This window comes from Melospiza melodia, chromosome 1 (genome assembly GCF_035770615.1).
Source record: "Melospiza melodia melodia isolate bMelMel2 chromosome 1, bMelMel2.pri, whole genome shotgun sequence".
Classification (NCBI taxonomy): Eukaryota; Metazoa; Chordata; class Aves; order Passeriformes; family Passerellidae; genus Melospiza; species Melospiza melodia.
The window spans coordinates 90,378,965-90,397,898 of NC_086194.1; the positions used below are offsets into that span (position 1 = coordinate 90,378,965).

Consider the following 18,934-nt stretch of genomic DNA (forward strand, 5'->3'; position numbering starts at 1 on the left):
AGCAGCGTGGGCAGCAGGGCCAGGGAGGGGATTCTGCCCCTCTGCTCTGGTGAGACCCCACCTGGAACCCTGCATCCAGCTCTGAGGCCCCAGCACAGGAAGGACATGGACGTGCTGGAGTGAGTCCAAAGGAGAGCCACAAAGATGACCACAGGGATGGAGCACCCCTGTTATGAGTAAAGCCTAAGAGATTTGGGATTTCTCAGCCTAGAGTTAGGGTGACCTAATTGCAGCCTCCAGTACGTGAAAGGAGCAAGAAGATGGACTTTTCACAAGAGCAGCAGGACACGGGGGAATGACTTCAAACTGAAAGAGAGCAAGTTTAAAGATTAGATACGAGGGAAAACTCTTTACTGAGAGAGTGGCAAAGCACTGCAACATTGTCCAGAGAAGTTGTGGATGCCTCATCCCTTGATGTGTTCAAGGCCAGGCTGGATGGAGCTTTGAGCTACCTGGTTTAGTGGATAGTGTCCCTGCCCATGGCAGTGGGGTTGAAACTAGATGATCTTTAAGGTCCCTTCCAACAAAACCATTCTATGATTCTATTATATTCTAGTCTAACATTTACAAGGACATAAAGAAACAACCCCACACATGCTGGAGGTTACCTGAAAGCAGACGCTGAGCACAACAGCTGCCATGTTGCGTTGCCATCTTATTGCAAAGCTCTTACACTCTTGGTGATTCCCTGCAGCACTGACCCGTTACCATCACAGCCAACAAACTCCGACTCCCTCCTCGCCCACCTACCCCACTCTTTTGTGGCACTCTTCTTTTTGGACACAGCTGTGGTCTATTAAGGGCAGGCCTGTTCCTAATCTTTGGTGATTAGTACAGCTGCAACTCCTCAGGTGTGAGACTGCCTTCTGCACTGTTGTCTTACATTCTATCCCTCCACAATGTTGCTGCAGAAATATTGATCCCACCCCTGAGTATAATGTGTGCAGCCAACGTGCCAGCAGCAGGTGGGGGTTTGGTTCAGCAGCCTTCATCTCTGGCTCATTTCACCCCTTTGATGCACTGCAAACACACCGGCTTGACTGCAGTGCCCCAGTAATATCTGACACCTTGAGGCACGTGGAGGAACACGACTCCCTTTCTCATCATTTTTTTCTTTACAGAAATAAGCCTAAGGAGGGGTCTCCCTTACAGCATCTGTCATTTCAAATTGCCGCTGAGTAGCAAGTTAACAAACATGAAAAGCTTTGTTTGAGAGCCCAGCATAGGGCTTGCACCCAGAGAGAGGGTTGTTCTGTATGTTCTTGTTACTGTGATGTTATTTATATATTTTATATATATATATATTTATATAAATATACTGAAATGTTCTGGGCAGAGAAAGCAGGGAAAAGAAGCATGTATTTAGCAGCATGTGGCAGGACAGTGAAGAAAATGCTGTCTGTGCTGCTTTCCCACTCTAAGCTCATCTTTCAAAGCTTGGGCTATACTATACTATTGACAACTAGGATCAAGTAAATGTTAACATCAAAAGGAATTCAATAATATATTTTATAAAGGCATTTTTTAATTCATTTTATGCTGTCACAAATCCTAATAAGTTTAAGGGCAGGAACATTTGCAGAAACAAATAATTCTTGTGTAAAGCATTGTAAATGCTCAAGGAATGAGAACTTTGAATTAATACACATAACAATATGATCCTTAAATTTTGAAGGGTTATTTCCATCTTTCAAGGAACACAACTGAACCATAGGACTGCCCATAACTGGTCAAACTTGGACTAGGCATGTCACATTTAGGTGACATTACAGAGCTGCTGGCCACATCACTAAGGATTTCTATGATCTTTCAGCTTTACGCTTGAGGTTAAGATTTTTTCCTTTCCTTTTTACTTCTTCACAGAACTTCAGGTTTTGAAAAGCAACATAAAAAAAAAAACATTGCTGAGTTTTAGAGTTTTCAGGAAAAGGTCAACAGACATTTTTATCTAAGTTTAAACTCCCACATAGCACTGAAGTGTAGAGATTGATTTTTTTAAGTCATCTGGATGTCTGAATAGACTGAGAAATGCATATTGGGACTGTCAAAATACCTGGCTACTTCTTCCAAATATCAACAGGTGGTGTTTGCTTAGGAACACATGAAAAATCTCATCATCTTATAATTAATATTTTCAAGCTCTTATATTATTTTCCTAGAAAACCGCTTACATGGAGTCTCACCTCTAGGACTTGCTCACTGGGTGCTGAGCAAACCTCATCACTTTAGGTGCTTGTTTGTCCCCTGTGACCACAGTAAGGGTTCTGTCAGCCAGAGCAGATGTGCTTTTCATCACAACCCATCTCAAAGTGTACCATACTAGCTGGGTAATATTTGGAAGCTGGCTTCTGCAGGGTAATTCAATTAGGCAGCAAGGGAACCCTTTGAAGCTGATAGAACAATTTCCATTGGCACCAGTGGACACCAAATCAGGGCTAACAAGTGGATAGACTTGGAACTATATGTGCCTTTGAAATACCTATATATATATATACACAATGGGACATAACCAGCCCATCTGTGTCTGAATTCCCTCATCTCAGAAATATGGATAACAACAGCTATTTACTCATTGTTCTAGAAGGCTGATAGTATTTAAAGCAATTGGTGTGATGACTAATTAGCTAATATTTGAAATTTTAAAGCGCTACATAGCTGCTAAGTACTACTACTAAATTAAGCCAATTCTCAGTAAAGGCAGACAGCCTGATCTTCGCTGCTTGTTGACACAAGACCAATTATAAATAACAAGTTCCATAAAGTCTAAAATACGTCATACATGGAGAAATTAATGAAAATTAAGATGAATAAAATGGTACATTTTCATCATTCAATATTAGTTTGCTTTCAGACTTTTAATCAGCAATGTCTACAGTAATTTCCCATTCCATATGCACTCTACAGCTAAATAATGCACCCATGCCTTTTTGAGTGAAAAATAAGACCTGTGTTAGCCTTGTGCCATCATGCTAATGTTGATATTTCTAACTTCTGAATCAAAAGCCCTGTTCATCAGCTCATGAAGGTCCAGTTAGGTTTGCTTCCCTTCCTACTCCGGCTGAAAGATTGTAACAGAATCTGATTTTTAGTCACCTCCTAATTGCAAACCTAATTCATTAATGACCACTCTCTTTCCATTTGGCTCTTCCCAGATTGCACCAGAAGCTCACAGTTATTCTCTAGTCAATTACCATATGCAAATCTTTCTCTGCCACTTTCTTTCCCACCTTGTCCTGCACTTTTTCCTAGGAACAGCCATTTCCACTAAAGGCAGAAACTTTCAACTATTAAAATTTTAGTCTGTTTTTATTGTTCCTGCCCTCACACTCCCTGTATGGGAAGAATTGGACATGATCTCAACCTTGACAAAGCCTTGTTTTCTTGTGTCAGCAGAGAGTTTCATAAGTCAGCTCCAACCTTCTACACCCAAGGCATTAAGGAAAATGCCTTGGTTAAGAAAGATCAGTCCCAAGCTGGTCTGTGAGGATTTCCACCAACAAGCTTCCACCAAACTGGCAGAACCTGTGCCATCCTCCTGGTCCCTGCCCACCTTCCTACCAGCTTCCTCAGCTTAAGAAAGAAGGTGTAGTCCAGGTCGTCCTTTCTATACATCTAAAAAGAAAGAAGAGAAAAGAACATGAACTGAAAAAGTCTCACTCTTGACTCCTATAGTAGTCTATCTTTGCTATCCTAGCATTTCACTCCTGCCAGAACAGTTCAGCAGATGAAATCTGAACATTTAAAGTTTGTCTACTTTATGCAGACATTCCCTGTCATGACCAGGGATGTAGTCCAGTTTTTCCAATCCCAGAATCGTACAAAACAAGTACAGTACTCTATGCCCAGCTTAAGAAATGAAGAGATAAGTATAGGTTCTTCATAAACATTCAACCAAAACATTACCTACTGTGTTTCAAAAAATGTGGGGAATTATTCCTTTTCAACTGACTGAACAATTACTGGTATTTATTGTCTCTATTTTGACAGAACTGGTTTAACACATTCTTAAAAAAATACACAAGTTATTCTTTTTGATCATCACAAGTGTCATCAGCCTACCACAAATATTGTACTAAATAACTCTGCACCACAAAGAAACGTGATCCCCTAAACGTTGAATCAACGTATTTGCTAAGGAGGTGTGTATCAAGTCAAGCCATCTCAACATACAACTGATCCCCCAGTGGGAAGCAAATAAACAAACAAGAAAACAGAATATCTCACCTTTGAAATGCCAGTTAATACAGCTCCACAGGCCCAGTTCTTCTCTAGCATTTACCCACCGAGAGGCAGCTGCTGCAGGCACAGAGCTGCTCTTGCAAATTGTCTACAGCTCTAAGCAGGCGTGTTTGCTGCTCACACAGTCACCAGGGACCCCACAACGCTCCCCACCATGACAGGAACAACCAGGCACTTCCTCCTCTCCTTTTCCTTCTTGTTTTCAAGGCCACACACAACCCCTTTCTCTTCCTCTCCCTCTGGAAAGCTGGATTATTTTATGATGGCAACTGGTATTCCATCCCTGATCCTCCCTGACACCGACAGCGCACAGATTCCTGTGTTTCAGAGGAATATGGGGAAAACTGCTCTGCAGGGGCAAATTCTCTCCCTTGTAAGAAAAATCCCCTCCTTTATGGCAAAAAATTTTGACTGTAAAATCACATTTTGCCTGAAGCCATCCTGGTCTTTTAAGTCTTATCCTTTCCTTCCCAGAAAAACATTAAATCAGCCAAATGGCTCTTGCTGCCCCTCCACTGGAAGGAAGGAAAGTAACACCCAGAGGATAAAATGCAGAAGGAAAAGCATGACTGGTGAAAAAAGAAGCGGTAGCACTGACCTCTTGACTCAAGGGCAGTGTGGGGAGGAAGGCAGCTCCGAGTGGGAGGAAAGTGGCAGAGGGAGAATAGTTTGCATATGTGCGGCCACACTTGCAGATACTGATTTACCAAAGCCTAGTGAGGAGGCGTCAGCCTCCCTGTTGGCACCAGTTTGTGCAGCCTGCCTTCCTGCATCTTGCAGAACAGCCACACAGCAGCATGGCTCAGCAGCCTCCCACCCAGTCTGGGAAAGGGCATTGCCTGTCCTCAACAAATGCTTCAGCATCTACATCTTCACACGGGATGGGGCCAGTACAACTGGAGAACACTGCACTGCATGTGCAACACTGCTTATAAGCTTACATAAGGAACAGGATCTGATCCTGCATTTGTTCCATGTCTGTAGCTCCTGGAGACTTGTATGCAGACTGACTCTAAAGCTACACGCTTGTTTTCCCTGCAAAAGGGAAGAACGATTAGAAAACCTTTGTATTCTTTGCACTTAAAAGGGCAGGTCCCCTTACACCAGATACTGCTCTTTCAGCAGATCTTTGTGGGTGGAGATTTCATATCAGCATGTCTGCCAATCCTGCCAGAGTTTCATCCAAGCCACAATATATAGAGTCAACATTAATTAGCATTAATTATTATTTATAAGAAGCAATATTATCTGCATTGCTATCATTCACTTATTTTTATGCCTTGCATAGGGTACATATACATGGTACCTCATTGTTCAAATAGAACGAGGTCCCATGGAATCTGCAGACTAAAACACACTACTACCATCCTTAAACCATTTTGAAGATGTAACTGTAAAAGCTAGGAGATCCCCTTCTCTGTGCTCCCATCAATTTGCCTTCTACTTTCTGTTTATAGCAAGGTCAAGAATTTTCTTTTCTTTTTTTTCCCCCCCTCACAAACAGGAAAGAATAATAAAAACACCCAAGCAAACAACTGCCTAGAGATCATAAAATCATTTTCTTTCTAACCAGAAAAACAGAAAAGAACCAACACAAGAAGAACATTCCCCCACAACATTTGGAACCATCTAAACACAGCGTATACAGTACAAAACTTTTAAGTGAGCCTTCTGCATTTCACCAGAATGAACTGTTTTCATACTAACAGAGAAAACATGTTCAATAAATTTATGTTGAATTTATTCCTCTATCTATTTTGTTGGCACAAGCAAGAACTTTCTTAAGCACCACTTAATTCTGCTTCAAATTGTGTCTCCAAAGCCAGAATTGTCCTGTATGGAGTTGTGTTAAGCAATGAGGGTGATTTTATTTAGTTCCCATAAAAGTGAGGAAAAATTGCAAATATTACAAAATTCAATTTAAAACAGTTAATTAGCCCAGATAGCTATTATTAGTACTATAGAAGTTATTAGTATTGTTGATAATAACTGCTCATAAATAATGATTTGCATACATTAAATTTAGTTAGAAGAACTTATGAACATTAGCAAATCCTATAATGAGCATGGTCCATATTCTCCTTCTAATGAATTCTGCTTCGCTTCCAGTTTAAATAATATTTTTTACCACTTTGTTTCTTGCTTATTTTGTTGCTTGATGCAATACACAATAGCAAAGGCACCAAGATGAGTTCAGTAAATTCAATTTAGAAAGCCAGTTTTACATAGGCCAAGTTTAATGAAAATACTCTTCAGTATGTTAAAGTGAATTCCCTTAGCCAATCCAGGTTGGTTGGAGAAACTACTAATAATCAGCTGGAACTGCTGAGTCAAAATTATGAATGAGATGGAAACACTGAAGACATTTTATGTGCTCCCATTGCTTATACTCTGAGATTGTTGCAATCACAAATTATGCACTGGTCTGAAACACTGCATACTTTGACCAATATGAATTGCAACATTTCGCTGAGGAGTCACAACATGTTGTGTCACATTGCATACACCTTTGAGCCAGAAGTATGAACTGAAAAGAGCAGGAAAACTTTGCATTGCCATTTGCTGTTGAAAGTCAACCTCCATCTGAAAACATTTGTGAGTAGTTTGATTTCTATTGAAATGTACATTTTATTTGCTTTACTAAGAAATCAGACTAGGCTTATTTAAATTTCCAGATACATAAGAAAAACAACTTTAAAAGCAGTTATTGTTGGCAATAGATTATTTTCTAATTTTCCCCGTTGTTCACATATGCATTGAATTAATTTGGTCCACAAGTTATCTAATCAGAGGAAAGAAACCACACTATTTTGCTTATACAAATAGCAAGTATGCACATTACAGACATTATAAAGAGGTTCTTTGGTTGTTGTTGGTTTTTAGCTAAAATAAGTCATTAATAATTTGTATAGAGAGCCACCTGAGAATACTGTTTACAGTGCGTGGGCAATTAATACATAGAAAAATATTTGCAGAAATTAATCATTATGATTGTCTTGTTCCACTCAGTTTTCTAACTCTGAAATGTTGTACTCTTGGTTATTTATACAAAAAGACGGGAAGAATGTTTCTGGATGGGGGGCGGGGGGAAGTTTGATCTTCCTTGTATCTATAACCAGTAATTACCATGCCATTATATTTATACCAACAGTCAAGCACTTTGCTGGCATAAACAGACACACCTCTTTCAGCAGCAGGGTTGCAATCACACATGCTGGTAGCTATCTTCATCCAAAATGCACTGACAGTTAAATGGGAAGAATGTATAAATGATTGTCCAGATCTTTAGCTGGTTCATCACACAACACTTCACTGAAGTTAATAATGCTGTACCATCTGATAAAACATCCCATTATTCACAGCTTAATTAAATTGTGCATGGAAAGTTAACAGAAGGAGGTAATCAACCAATGCAACACAAACAACACAAAACTCAGTGCAGAAAGCTTAAGCAACACATCAGTAATGGTGGAAAGAACAATTTTGGAAAGCACTCAGTGTCAATAAAGACATCCCTTTTAGTATTGATGAAGCAAGGCAGCTAGCAGGACTCATAAAAACATATCTTAACTCACCTTTTCCTGGAGCAAGCACTAATGTTCAAGCACTTCGCAGAAAGATGTTACAAAATAGCCTGATGGGAAACATTCTTCCGCACAAGTAATAGCAGAAAGGACTATAAACTAGTGGCAGCCAGGTAAAGGAAGAAAATATCTGCAATGCTTGAGGTGGAACACAGTGTTCAGCACTTAAGCAGCAAATAAATTTTGAGGGGCAATCCCTCTCACCTTACACAATGTTTTTGTCTAGCTCAGCATGCTAAATCCTATCTTAACGTCAGGATGAAGTTTGATTTAATGATGAAAGTAACTTTTCTTTTCACAATCAATTACCTTACATAAATTATCTCTTAATAAATAATCTTAACTAATGAGCAGAGTATCTCAAGCATTAAAAACCGAGGAACCTCCATTTTAGGTACTTCATAAGAGAAGACAGATCAACTGAAATTGACCTTAAGAGCTTTTCAGAGCTCTGTAATGCATCCCAGGTGGTCACCTAGGAAAACTTAGACTTCCTTTCAGCTGACAGAAATAAGTACTACAGGGTGAAAATCACTTCATCAACTACATTCACCTGTTTTGGGATGAGATTATAATTCCCTGGTGTGACAACATGTGCAGGCATTTAAAATTTCAGGCAGCATCACTGAGAACCTACTATCTGCAAAGCAGAACCTACATACTTAGAAATCTTTAAAGGTACAAATTTTCAGTTCAAACTGACTATTATATATTTGGTTCTTTGGCTTTATTTTCTCGTTGCCTGTGAAATTATCAGTGTTCTCCACTGTTTAAAATAAAACCACTCTTTCTAATGCTATAACTTTTGAACACTTTAATAACTTGGCCAATAGTTTACTTGTAACAAACTGAAATGGTGTTTATAAAAAAAAAAATTAGGCTGCATCAAATCTTACCTCTGAAAAGGAAGACTCAAAATATGCAGAAAAAGACTGTTTTCCTGCAATTTTCTTGAGCAAAACTTTTCAGCTTCACTGGGACAGAAACCCAGCTAATACACCCACAAAATTACACTACTGAAGGGAACAACAGTGCTGCTCTTTCCTGTCAAGAGCAGATGGGAGCAATAATACCTTATCAAAGCTTCAAGGCATAAAATGAACCCAAATATTCATTTAAGTTACATTTGGCATCTTGCAAATTAAAAAGAGCCAGGACATGCCCTCAAGAAGCTGGCATGTGATCGTCCACACTATTTAACTAGCAATAAGCCTCCTGACAAGGGCTGTCCCTCTAACCCAGCACTTTCTCATGCCACACAGAGGCCTCTGGTCAGGAGATAACACAGTGAAGGACAGTTCCCTCTAGACAGCACAGATGAGGCCACTTCTTTGCAAGGGAGAGAATTTAGCCATGCTAAAGCCCTCAGGGGAAGGACTAGGTGCTGGCCTGTTTTCATTAGAGCTAAGGTAGCCCTAAAGACCGGATGGGACATTGTGGGCACCTTTAAGTGCAAGATCAAGATTGTATCTGGAAGACTCACCATACCGTGGTGTTTCAAACACTAATGAATACATTCATGCACAAGAGCAATTTTCCCAAATTAATTAGGATTACTCCTATGCATAAAAGTATGCCAGCGTAGGTGTGTGCAGAAGAGGTCCTGGAATGTCAGTCATCATATACCCATCAGTTAAAGCACACTCATAAATGTTGTTTGAAAGATTGTACTAACCTTAATATAAAATATGTGTTTTCTGGGTCTGATGACTCAAGAAGAACTTGCAAGTCTACACTTTAACTTACTCATCTTATATAAATAAACTTTCCCCTTGTGGAAGGGAGTCCTATGACATTAATAAATAGGGATCTTTCTCAACCAGACTCAGATTCTGTAAGAATCACCTAGGAACATTTAGACTAATTATTTGTTGCGAATTATTCACTTGACTCTGTCTCTTCAATCAAGAAGCACGGCACTATTTCTTTCAGCAGCACAAGCCAGTATAATAGAATACTCTCATATCCAACACCATTTAATTAACGTCTCAGCTGGGAATAGTCGCGGGTCTTGACAAAGTCTTGAAGGTTTGAATGCCAGGCCCACTGGAGTGAAAGCCTCGCCTATTCAGTTTGCCTCTGCACCTGACTACCCCAATTTTCCTCATGGCGCTAAACTTTAGTGATAGTATATTAAAAAGCTAGAGTAGGGTCAAGAGGGTACTGGGTGTTACATCCTGCCTTCAACATAAACTCTATCCAAGCCACCAAGATTTACTCACAGAGATGACTATTTTTTAAAGTAGCACTGGAGGAGGCCATTTTCCCCACACCACTTAGATAACTCTTAAAAAAAAATCTTTAATCTGTGTTGAGTTGGGCCATGTTGAGTTTCTTGGCACTGACCGTGTGTCAGATGGAAAAGGTAAAAACGGACTGTCTTCCAAACCCTTATGGCATAAATAAATCAAGCTATGAATAAGAACTCTCATAAATGATGAGTAAATATCTCCATCGCCTGATCCATCAATGTCAGGTGCCAGAGCTCATAAATGAATACTGAAGTCTGCAGATCTTTGAAACCCTTTGTGAATGTCATGCTCTGTTTCTTGTTCACAATCTCCTGTTCTTAACAGTTGCTAGATATTTTCACTAGGAAAAAAAATAAAAGGAGAAAATATTTTGTACAGAAATGACAAGCAGAAAGAACTTTCAAACTGAAGCACCCCAGCCCCTTTAGGAATTACATACTGATGTTCAACCTTCACTTTTGCTTTATTTTTTTTGTAATTTTTATTCCATGTAAAACAAAACAAAACCAAAATCAACCACAAAAAAAAACCAAAACCACCTCCGCTCCTCAACCACCCCTAGCCATGAAAGACTGGAAAAGTATACTCCAAGAGACAAAATGTAGATGAAAGACAATCACTTCCAAAAGCACCATGGGAAAAGAAAAGCCAGAGAACTCCCTAGCCTGAGGAAAGCTGTAGAGGTGAGCAGTCCAAAAAATTACACCAGCAGAAGCAGTCAAATTGGACATTGTTGGGCATCCTGAAAATTTTCTAATGTCTAAATGGAACTGCTGTGCAATGTGTTCTCAGGTGGAGCTCTCTACTCCAACTTTCTCCTCATCTTCACCTTTTCATCTCAGCTTTGCTCCCTTTTCATCTCAGCTTTGCTCCCTTTTCTTTTTCCTATGCTACGTTTAACCTGCCTGATTCCCTCCCCCATATATTTCCATTATTTTTTTTTTTACAGTAAAAATAAAAAGGTTCTGAAATGTCATTTCCATAATAAAAAAAAAAATGTCAAAACCTCCCAATATTTTTAAAATGGAAAATGATCCGTGTAAAAAGAAACCCTAAGCAGCATCTGGTGCCACAGTAGAAATTACAATCCCGGAAAAGTTAGGATCCTGATTGTGCTAGACTCCCTCTGTGCACCCATACTCACCCACTCCCTCCTCACAGTCCTGACTGACTTAGAGGGAAGGAGCCATTGCATTAAAGCAGATTTGGAGATGTTTAGTAAGACCTGGTCATAAGCAATCAGGACTACTGACAGGTTTACAGGGCAGAAGATACTGGGTGTGACACACCACAAAGTCACTTGCAGACATTAAACTGGCACAAATCCGTGGACTATGTTTTACTTACCAGTCTTGGGCTAACACCCAAGACTTTTCTCTCCTTGCGAAGGTATGACGTCAGGCACATGGCAGCTCTTGAGATTCCGTATAAGCCAGCATTGCCAGAGGCTCTGTGCAGGTGTGGTTAACAGTTATTTAATGATTCTTCACAATTGCATGTATCTGTCTGAACATAAATACAGTCTGATCGTAATCTTTCTTTTCACACCATGAATTTGCCCTGCTGTTTCCACCCTTGCAGGTTCCCAAATGCCCAATGTCTGTTATTACAGACCTGAGATTCACTTCATCATTTCAAACCATTCACAAGCACTTTGCTGTCCTGTTGGCTCAGTAAGGTGAAGAGAATGAAGGCAGTGTATTTAGTACAAATGCTCCAGTTCTTCACTTAAATTCTGTATATTTGGCTCCTTGATGACTCGTGGGACTCTCCTCCCTTCTCCTTGTTTACGCAGTGATGACAAGTATTGTTAACTTTCTAAAAGCAAAATTATCAAAAAGTCCCCAGAACACTGGCAATTCCTGGGAAAAGCTCTCTGTCTTTCCTCTTTCTCAGCAGTTGCAGGAGCCTGAGCAGTTGCATAGTTCAATTAGTTAAAATAATTTTGAGTGATAGTTCAACTGTTTCTTTTCCAAAAGGTAATAGTTTTCCTAATTAGTCACTTGCTTTGATAAGGCACTGACTTTTACTCTAATCTAAATTAACAAGACTTTATCTACTTGCATCATTTAAACACACCCTACTTGCAAATCTGGTATGACTAAAAACCATGACAAGTGTTTGGTTTCATTTTACATTTGCTTCAAAGTGCCCCACTTGGAGGTTAATTATTAATCTACTAAAGTATATGTAAAGGTTCAGGGAAACAACAGGGTTAGTAGGTAGAGAAGTAGTGAAGGAATTAGGAAACCCATGTTCCATTCCCATCTTAGATCATGTAAGTTTGGCCAAGACATTCAAACCCTGTGAACCTTTACTTAGAGAACCAAAATAGCAACACTCTGCACAAAGCACTCTGACAACTGTCGGGAAGAAATTTCATGGGTGTGAGGCAACAGGATGTTTATTCACACCTTAAAGAGACTGAAACTCAGCTAATCCCTTAAGAACTCACCTAGGAACTGAAAATCAAATACATAGTGCATGCAACTCAACTAAGTAATGATTTTATTACATCTGCAGCAACAGAAGGACCAGCTCTCCAAGTATTTGCTACATTTCTTTGAAAGGTGGTGAAAACATGCTCGATTTTTAGAACCAGTTTGCAGGAGATAAATCCCCATCCCTCGCCACCTGAGGTACTGCAGTGGATGCGCCCTCGGTATAACTCTGCTCTCTGTTCCAGGAGTAAGCCAGCAGCAGCGCGGACCAGATTTTCAAAGATTCCAATGGTTCTGGAGCTGTCCAGGAGGGCTGCAGAGAAGGAAAACAGAACACAGCAAACAGAGGACAGAAAATGCAGCAGAGAGGTACAATTCAGGGTAGTACTGCCAAATCCTGCCTAACACAGCAAAGTCTGACTGTCAGCAGCCTGCTCCCGAATAGCTCCATTATAATGCATTTCACTTTGCCTTGGAAAAAATAAAAATCAAGAAGGTTTTCACACCATTATTTATTCATAGATTTGGCTAAGGCCTATATAAATCATGGGATTCCACCCAGAAATAACTTTTTGAAAGCAAAGAAACAACAAAAGAAATCCAACCCAGAAGTAAGAATGTTAAATACTTATTGCTGTTCAACTGGAATATTATTGGCAAGGTGATTAATTTGTTGATCCACAGTGCTATAAATAGTACTTTAACTTCGTTGAATTGAAACATATCCTTCATATCTCAAGTCACTATTTACCCATGTAAAATATATGTGGGTTTGAGTTGGCTTAGGTGTACTCCAGCAAGGGCTAGCAAAGTTCAGTGAGTCTCCATCATATATTCTAAGTCCTTCATCCCTTAGTTAACTTTGCTGTAATTCTCTTCTCACAAGGTTGTTCACTTTCCTCCATCAATGCATGGATTTGAAGGCAGTGAGAGGCTATTGTAACAGCTCAGCTGGTGTTTCCTCATATCACGGGCCAGTGATAGCAAGCCTCTGGCATCAATACCAAGTTTGATGCCAACAGATATTTGGTCTGGCACCAGCAAAAACAAGCTATGATGGTTTCTTTTTAAGTTTGTTTGGCACCAGTAGCAAAAACCATTCACTATGCTTGGCAGAGAGCCACAGAATTTCACCAAATGGCTTCTGCATCATAACTTCATAACAAGCGTAACACAGCGTAACTTCTAATTGCAGTGGAGCCTGCCCCTTAGCAAGCAATTCCCTCCTGGCAATTATATATCCAGGATTATCAATACACATGCTGCTTTCCAATACCAGTTTCCTCCTTACTGTAAGAAAAATTTCCTTGAAGAGATCCACAAGGATCTCTTGAAGAGATCCACAAGAAATCCACCATTTGGATTTTGTCTCTCGTGGTGCAGTTACATGAAACCCGGTAATCAGCCATGAGAAAAGCCTTTGGGGACAGTTACTGAATTAAGTCATCACAAAATATGTTGTAAATACTGTGTTGATTTAACCTCACCCTGCACTCTTTTATGTCACGTATTTCTCAGACTGCAAACCTGCAATATACTCCAGAGAGGTTCATCTTATGCCAGTGTGGAACCTCATTCAAGTCCTGGAGGCTTAACACAGCACTAGTAAAAAGCAAGAATTAGCTATAAATTATCTGAGTCTTGAGACAGAGCAAGCTCCATTTTGACAGCTCCTTGCTAAATAGTACAGCACTTTCCAGTGAGGCCTTGTGGTGGATACCTCAGTGGACACAGCACAGGACAAGGGCTCCAGAGAGCTCAGTTCTACAGACAGGGTTGCAACTGACTTACCAAATTATTTTCAGCAGGACTCGCCATCATTCCTTGTCACCTGTAAAATGGGAGAGCTCTGAGATTTGTTGGTGAAAAGGATGGTGTAAGAATCTGGATTTTTTTCTCCAATACTAAGCATTAAAACAAGAACAATAATGTCACTTCCTTCACAGGAGAACATCTGTGCCTGCCCATTCTGTCACAATCCATGGCTCTGGAGAAAAAAAAAATTTGCTTAGATGCACACATTTTTTATGGAACATGCAGTGGGCACAGGGAGGAAGTGATACTAAGCTCTCAGCATGGGAAAATTTCATTCTGAGTAATGTCTCCCAAGAAAATAAAGACTGCATGAAACAAAATTGAAATGGAACTCCCCATTGTAAATTCAGCTCTTAGTACCTGCCAAAGACACAAGAAAATCTCTGCCCACAGGGAATGGATGTTCTTCTGAAAAAGTGCCGGTCTTTCCCAATGAGGGAATTCACGCAGACATGCATTCTGCTTCAGTGATCAAACTCTTCCTCTCAAGGTCTAAAAGAATTTCCAGTAACCTCCTCTCTTATGGCTGGTCTCTAGCTGGATTTCCTTCAACTACAAAAATATACATAGTGCAATTAGCCAGCCCTCACAGCCTGCAGTTCATTTATGCATGCTAGGCACATCTCCTGCTGCGAGCAGCCCGTCCAGAGCGAGCTCTTTGAACTGCTCCATTGTTTCTCACGTCGTGTATTGCATTGTCCAGGCTGCTCGCTCCTGGCAAGGCAGGGCACTCCTGCAGCTTGCCACAGGAGGAGAAGGGATGATGGAGCACTTTGTCCAGCTGCTGTGCTGGACATGTCAGGTGCACAAATAAGCTTGCCTGCCACTAACTATAGGACTTTCCAGACACCACAGAGACTTTTACTGGCCAGTTGTTCTTATATGACCTTACTTGGAAACCCTCCTCTCTATTCTATAGTTAGAGATCTGGAGAGACTGAAGGCAGAAAAGAGAAGTAAGAAAGAATTGGGTGAAAAAAAAAAAAAAGAAAAAAAACTAGAAGAAATAATTTTTAAAAAGAATTTGAACCAAGAACATATCGTGACACACCTTTGAACAATGTTTGCTGAACTAAAAAACACATATCTCCATGGTTTAAAATACCATGGAGACAACATGGATCAACCAAAAATACACTCACAACCACCAGACAGCAAAGCATTTTTCTACATTTAGTACAGAATATTTTTGTAATTGGTAGCTTGAGCAAATTGCAAAGGACTATACAACCTCATTTCCAAGTACCCATTGGCAGACTATTTCTGAATTAAATGAGTGAAATACTACAAAAAATGGGAAGCAAAGCTGATCGCATGGTTTTCAAGCAACCATTCACGTTTCTCCGTTTGTCTTTGACTGGATACTGTTTTGGGTAGGAAAAGAGGGGATTGTACATCAAAAAAGTCCTACTCTGCTGATCTAAAGAGGAAGAGACATTTCATTTTAGAACAAAGAATTAGATTTTTTTTTACCTTGCTTCACTGGAGGTTTTTGGAGGTTTTTCTTGGGGTGATGGGGGTGGGGTGTTTGGCTTTGCTATAATACAGCACATCAAAGTGCTTTTGATGTGAAGTTTACTTAACAGAATCAGTTTTTCCGATGATTGTGTTAATCTTTATAAACCTGAAGGCGATACTGTGCCTTTTTAAAAACTATAGCAGGAAAAGACTTGAGGTTACATATACTCTCAGTGGTGAGAGATGGGAGTAGTTGGATTATTTCACCACTTGTTACAACTTTGCTTGTGTTTCATTGGCAGCGTTAGCAATGGGCTTGATATTGCTCTCATTCAGGCCAGGAAGGCTCTGTTTAAACCCAGCACAGACCTTTCATAAGCACTTTTCATATATTTTCTCAGGTCAGAGCCACCAGAGATTTCAAGGGAGAGTTTACAACAGGCACTGGCTCAGAGATAGCAAAGGGGCCTTGAGCCACAACAAGAATCAGCGCTGATCTCAGAAAGGTTCCCTGCTCCCACCCATTAATAGCTATCTTTGTATTATTTTGAGTACAAGCTTCTGTCCCCTCTTGAATCTTGCAAAACCAGCTTTGCCATCCACTCCTAGTCTTGAAGTATGGCTGTGAAAAAGCTTCTGTTATGTCTGACGTGTTTACCTACAGCATTTGAATGACTTTTTAAGTTCTTTGAATAAAGATAAGAGACAATGTGTACATTTTCCACACAAATAGTGGAACGGTAATAAAATAAACATCAAAGGCAAGCTAGCAAATCATAGCTACTTCACTGCTATTTACAACAAAAGCAGGAAGAGGAACAAACCTACCCTTGCCATTGGCATCATCATAGAAAATATGAGTTTTGGAAGGAATGATACCTTTTTCCCATACCCTTAAACACAAACATTGGCACCAACAGCTAAGACAACACTTTACTGAAGGATTTCAGTTTACATCACATGGAGACAACAACAACAATGAACCAAGAGAGGTCTCCCTCCTCTTATTTTTGTCTTTCTGAATTGCCTGCTTTTCTCAACTGGTACAGCTTTTGTGAGAACAGCAAGACATCCAGGGTATTATTATTTCCGTTAAAGTTTTCAAAAGGGGGACATAAGAACCCCTCACTCTTCAGTATTTACCACGTAAACTCATGCAGACAGAAGAAATGGCAAAGCTTTGAAGCAAAATGCAGGTGTGTGTGGGGGAACATATATTCTGTTCAAGAGAGATCAAGATAGAAAGTAGGGCTGTTTGTTTCTCCTCTTAGTCTTTTAAACCTGCGTTTTTTTCATCTTCCTCTCCAATACTCCTTGAGAGCCAGACCATAGTGGAATAGTTCTAACCAGAGTGACTCTGCATTATGTATTTATTCTAAAATAAGGTCTGATTTAGAAAGACTGCTTTTGGAAAATATGGAGCAATCCAACTCTTACTCCAGGACACAAAATTCAAAGCATACATATGAGAAATAAAACATAAGCACCACACTGGATTTCTGCTGATGTTATTGTTATTGTTTTGCAGACGCCAGCGCTACTGCCATGTGAAGTGAAATGGAATTTTGCAATGAACTCTGAACAGTGAGCAGAACAGAGAGTTTTCAGAGAAGCTGCTGCCAGCTAGCTCTCTTCATTGACTTCTTCTGCCTAGCATAATGTTGAAGGAGAGGGAAAAAAAAAACTCTGAAGGAGGGCAAGACCCCAAAACCCTGACAACTTAAACCCAAAAAGAAACCCAAAAAGTATGACTAATTTTTTTAAAGAAGGAGAGTGTCTAGGTAAAATTGCAGAATACATAGTCCCAAGTATTATGGGAAATTTACAGACTCGCGGTGATTTAAAAATGTTAAAGTTACCATTAAAAACACCCGAACCCAAAACCTACACAATACAAGATTTTACTAGAGAGTGTCAGTTGTAAGAGAGAGGTTACAAACACACCATCCAGAAGAGCTTAAGCAATGCTACTACAGAAAGAGACACATAAAACTGAGGTTAAGGCTTTGTCTAACTCTCTCATAGCAAAACTTCAAAGCATTGCCTACCTGTTCCCACTCTACCTCTGCACCAGGTGTGCTTATGACAGAAGGAAAGAGAAGACCAGGACTGAAACTGTTTTGTCAGGCTACATAAATCATTAGGAATTCACAACTGCAAAGCCATGTATTATTTTCCAACAGGTTGTTGAGCTGTCATATTACAACTTGTTGCTTTATACGGCGCTATTAAAATAAATCACTGCACGTAACAGGTTCAGCTCTGCCACCTATAAGTCATTCTGCATTTTACACCTGGGAGGCGGGCCGGCTTTGCTTAGTCGCGCCGAACTGCGGCTTCGTTCGAAATACCCGGGAAGGGGAGGGACCTGGCAGGAGAAAATACAAACAAGTTTCGTAAAATAACTTTCCAACAAGACCTCGCTGTCATCTTGGCTAATTATGGCTCTGATACGGCTTATTAGGGCATACCCACCTTGGCTACCTTGCTTCTCCACCCACCACCCTTTCAGATCTTTGTCCTGGCTCCGCCTCTCGCCGGCGTTATAATGGGCTGGTCTGAAAGTGGTGGAGAGACACACAACCACAGGGGAAGGGAGAGATAATGACAATAACACTAATAACCCTAATAACCCGTCTGCTGCCCGCCTGGCAGCGAGGAGCCAGCCCGGCGTCCCGGCACTGACAGCGCTCGAAGCCGGAGAGAGCGGAGTATCCCCGACGGCCCTGAGAGCTTCTCCCCGCGCCCCGGGAGCGCCGAACGGCAGCAGCGGCAGCGCCCCCGAGGAGCACCGAGTCCGGACGGACGCGGAGAAGCGCCAGCTCCGGCAGCCGCCCGCCCGCCCTCTGCTCGCACCGGCTCCACGGGGACCTCCTCGCCCCCTCCTTCGGCCCCATGGAGCAGCGAGAGTAAAGGGCGAGAAGGACAAAAAGGGGGCGAAAGGAGAGCGAGCACCCCAGTGGGGAAGAAGGAGGTGGAAGCCCGGAGGAATCGCCCGGTCCCGAAGGCGGCAGGGCACCGCAGCCCGTCCTCGGCGCCCACCGGCCGCGAAGGGGCCGGCCCCTGCCAGCGACCCGGGCACCGAGCGGCGCTGAGGCGGGCGCTGCCGCCGCGGAGCTGTCCAAGCCGCCGAGGGGACAGCAGCC

The 18,934-nt window shown here is 41.1% G+C and overlaps 1 long non-coding RNA gene across 1 annotated transcript; it reads right to left on the reverse strand.

The window, feature by feature from the left end:
• Positions 1-1,479: 1,479 nt before the first annotated feature.
• On the reverse strand, positions 1,480-18,868 carry LOC134421096 (uncharacterized). Its single transcript, XR_010028522.1, has 2 exons — positions 18,264-18,868; positions 1,480-18,156 (listed from the first exon to the last, which is right to left on the reverse strand). It is a non-coding gene; the product is annotated as an uncharacterized LOC134421096 (long non-coding RNA).
• Positions 18,869-18,934: the final 66 nt, after the last annotated feature.